Raw genomic sequence first — 4,931 nt, 5'->3', positions numbered from 1 at the left:
TATACTGATTTATTTTGGGGTCAAAACGTAGATTGAGAAACGGTCGAGCGTAAAGATCACGTAGTCTTCGCACAGACACAACACATTACTGTATGAAAATAAAATAAACGAATAACAATGTTTTTAATTATACTTTGTTATCGTTATTGGATGGAAGGGCATAAACGAAACCGGTTGGCATTTAAAATAGAATAAGCACATGTCATGGCGTTTATTTAATATAAACTAATATATAATATATTTTAATTTTAGACGATTTTAGTATTAGCCAGTATCGAGTAGAGATGTTCTGCACAGGAAACGTTGGTTGACTTGAATTGATGAAGTAATGAAATCTCAAATCATCTCTGACTAATTTACGAGTTTACATCTTATAATCTCTCTCTCTCTCTCTCTCTCTCTCTCTCTCTCTCTCTCTCTCTCTCTCTCTCTCTCTCTCTCTCTCTCTCTCTCTCTCTCTCCTCTCTCTCCTCCCTCCCTCCCTACCTCCCTCCCTCACCCCCTCCCTCCCTCCCTCCCTCCCTCCCTCCCTCCTCTCTCTCTCTCTCTCTCTCTCTCTCTCTCTCTCTCTCTCTCTCTCTCTCTCTCTCTCTCTCTCTCTCTCTCTCTCTCTGTATATATAGATATATCTTTGAAGTATATAATTTATCGTTAACAAAGACATTTAGTTGAAGCTATTTTTGCACATCGTAATTATAACAGTTTGATTTTTTCTCATAGCAGTTTAAAACAAAATTGGGTGTGAACTATCGGAAACAGAACAGATTAAACGACACACAATCTGCTGTTACTATATCATTCAGTACTGGTCTTTTACAACATGCTAAAATATTAGTAATGTTGGTACAGCGTAACAAACACTAACTACAAAAGAATGCGTGAAGGAAAATAACTTCCATGTACATGTGTCAAGCCGAAAACAACCCGTGTTGGGTTTGGTACATTCAGTACGAATCAAAGCACCGTGGCAAGTAAAGGATTAAGATCCATGAACACATTGTTAATAAAAACAAAACACTTAACTTTTAGTCCTCAGGTTTGTTGTGAGCTCTTTGACTCATTTGTAGCGTCAATTTTAAACTATGCATGTGAATTATGGGGTCATGTTAAATCTAAGGATATCGAAGTTTTGTAAACGCATTTTAGGTGTTAAATTATCGTGTAGCAATGCTGCTATTTATGGATAATTGCAACGATATCCATTGTATATAAACAGATTTTCCAGAATTATAAAGTATTGGTTGGAAGTGGTTAAGAGTAAAAATTGTGTTATAAATGCTATATATAACTGTTTGTTACAAGACTGTATCGAGGGTAAATTAAATTGGTTATCAAAAATTAAAGAATTATTATGCAGATATGGATATGCATATGTGTGGGAAGATCCCCAATCTATTAATTGCAATCATTTAATTGTGCAATTTAAACATACCATGATCGACAATTTCATGCAGGAATGGCATAGGGATTTAGAAAATAACATCGTTTTATCCTTATTGTATAAACATATGAAATTAAACTTTGAATACGAGGAATATTTGGACGTCATTAGGAATTTAGAAAAGGACGTTTAGTTGTTCAGATGAGAACTTCTACACATCGGTTAAGAATAAAAACCGGCAGATACGGAAGAAATCGTATTGAAAGACTTAAACGTTTATGCCAAGTGTGCAACTCAAATGACATTGAAGATGAGTTCCATTTTTGGTTTAAATGTTCATCTTATGAAGATCTTAGACGAAGACATATTAAAACTTGTTATTGGAGAAATCCAAGTGTTTTCAAAATGCTTTCACTGCTTAATTCTAAAAGAAGAAACGAACTTAATGATATTGCAACCTATATAAGAGACGCATATCGAATTAGAAATAACATATTAAACAATACTGTATGATCTTTTTTAATTGCATAATATATCCATGATGTGATGAAATATTATAATTTGTTTAATGTTTTCATCTTTATGAGCTCATGCACTGCTTAATATTTAATTATTACTCTGTTATTATGTAGCAACTCATATTCTTGTATTGCTTATTATTTAATATTTGTATTCATCTATTTTGTATAACTTTATGATGAGAAACCGTAATGGTTTAAATCTAATAAATTCTGTTCTGTTCTGTTCTGTTCTTATTTATTTTGTTTCATAGCATATATGTATTGCCAATATTGCTAATTAAACTTGAAACATTAACAATTTATAACAACAAAAATCGATTCAAAACTTTATATAAACGATATAATTCGGTACTATTAAACTTATGTATATCTTATAAGCATTAACACCTGATAAACAAAAATTCATTTTAACTGTTTCTCATCGAGTATCATTATTCGAATAAAAAAAATGCATAATTCACAATTAATTTTTAGATCGAACAAACGAGCGAAAAAGTTATGAAACAATTTTATTACTATAAATGACAAACTAAGTTTCACATGCCATACCCAAAGTGTCATAACCTTGCCGATGGGTTATTTATACCCCACTGAGATCACGCCGCGGGATTGGCAATTAAACCTTTATCGTACAGTTGAATACGCAGTTCCCGAGCATCGAGTTTCTACAATTTTTACATATTTAAAATGTTTAATAATGACCAAAAGATATTTTTTAATTAATTTCGCCGGAAAGTGCATTCGAAAGAGAGAAAAAATCTGCATCGTTATCCGCTGGAAGCTAAGAGATCGGCGTTTCCAAGATCAGTAAGGCCCTAAAACATGCTTACTAGCAGATTTATCACAATTATGAACTCTAAGATTTTCATTGCATCGAAGATGGCAACTTCTGCCTCGCTGTGGACTTGTACTTCTTCCGTCAGTGGGTTCTTATGTTCAGTGCGCTCTTGTGCTGAGCGTTTTTCTCGTGCTCTGTGGCCTTTTAAATGCGGCTGGTCTTGTAGCCCGCCTTTACCCAGGTACTAGCGCCGTTGGTCACAATCAACCACTGTTACTAATAGATCTTGCTGAACATCACGTCTACGTCTTACCTTCGTAGGTTTCCATGATGCGGCCATTAGTGGATTTACAGCCCTTTTTGATCGCAGGACATTATTTGTGTCCGCCGTTGACCGTACGTCATTTCGCAGCTGGCGTTAGCTGCTGCTGTTGCTCGACCACAACTGTTAATGATGCGGATGCATCGAAAGTAGGTTTCGTAACGCCAGCTTCCGCAGGTAAATTCTCTGGAGACGTGCATGATGACATAAGAGCATGTGAAGAAAATTAATCCCATTTCAAAAATTGTCACAACAAACTGCAATGCTTTTACATGTATTGGTTGTTTGTTTTTATATTTTATTTCAGTGTTCTACACTATTTTGTGTGCTGTTTAAATAAGTTTTTGCACCTGCAACAAGAACAATACTAGAACTTAATCCCTTGTTCGTGCTTTTCATTTTTCCAAACTTATCTCGTATTTGCGATTGCTGGTTTCATGAAGGTAAACTTTTTTGCTAATGCACGATTTTTTTGAAGTTCAGTATATTTTATGTTGGTGTATTATAAACTTGTATTTCTGTAACATGACATAGATGTCACAGGATGCATTTCATTTTGAAAACTTGGGCTTTTATTATGAGCGAAAGCTTCATTAATTACACTTCTCCCGGAACATGTTGAAGGAAATGGCAGGAAGTTCATTTACATGTCTCGGTGGTTTTCGACATTGTTTTCGTTCTTATGAAGTTATGTTGAAGTTGATCATGCACTATCGGTCACCCGCGGTAAATCTACCCACCATCTTTGTATGTAACAATAAGGAACGATTCTGATGATACGGAATTGGTGCAATCTTTTACTTTTCTGTTGGCAAATGTACTTAGCAAATCGTACTCGTCCATAAGGTGATAAAATAACATTTACGTTAAAATTACCGTGTTTTTTTCCGGGAAGTTGCATTCGACTTTAATGGGTTTTTTTGCAGATTTTGGTTACACTTGGCCTACGCCTTGTGAAATCCGATCTGAACAAATCCACTCGAGACCAAAACCATCTCCCGGATCAAAACCCAGTTCTATTAACTCTATTTTATTGGCTTATCATGCTTCTGTTAATAAAGGAAATACAGAAGCCAAGCATTCTACTTCTAGTTCAAACTTGATCAAATGATCGTTTGCTTTTCAATATTGAAGACATAGATGCCTTACCAATTTAATTGGCCCTTCTTGAAGCGTTTCAGTCTGGTCTGCAAGTATATATATATGCAATAATAGAGTTATATCTTCGAATTTTTCGATCCATTTCATCGTCAATAAATTATCATCATATGTTTCTGCTTCATATGTACAAACCAAAATAAGAAATGATTTTTTTTCTTAAAAACATCTTTATAATTTATTTTACATAACCGATTTGGATTTTCGTTTGCACATCGTATGGTGGTAGATTTCTGTCGTGTTAGTGTGTACACAGTGTTGGCTGGTCGGGTCATCGTCAACACGCTAATTAACCTCTACATAACGACCTATGCTGTATAATCCGTGTTTTGGTCAAATAATGGCGCCGATTCTCATACTCGCAAGAGACTCTTTATAATAAAGATTTTAGTCGTTTAATGAAATTATTTTAGTGTAGTATTTTCATTTTTCTTGCATGAAGTGATGTAAATGGAACTTGCTGCCATCTACAAACGTATGATGTACCTACAGATTGAATATTTTCTAGGTTACGACTAAACTCCTTTAATGGCGAATCAGTAGCCAACTTCAAAAATAAAATATATGTAAATAGAGTATGTAGGCACGCCCAATTATTTGAAACGACTCTGAGTCTGAAGTGAATAATAATCTACAAAATGCAAGAGAAACTGAATTGGCACTACATATTATGTGATATGCACAGTCATATTTTCTTGGAGTACTAAATTACGATGATTTATCTCACTGACAATTTATACAAAAATGGCATATCTTTAAGATGTTTTTTTT

The sequence above is a fragment of the Mya arenaria genome, chromosome 6, assembly GCF_026914265.1.
Source record: "Mya arenaria isolate MELC-2E11 chromosome 6, ASM2691426v1".
NCBI lineage: Eukaryota > Metazoa > Mollusca > Bivalvia > Myida > Myidae > Mya > Mya arenaria.
Note: the sequence above shows the minus strand (reverse complement) of the source record.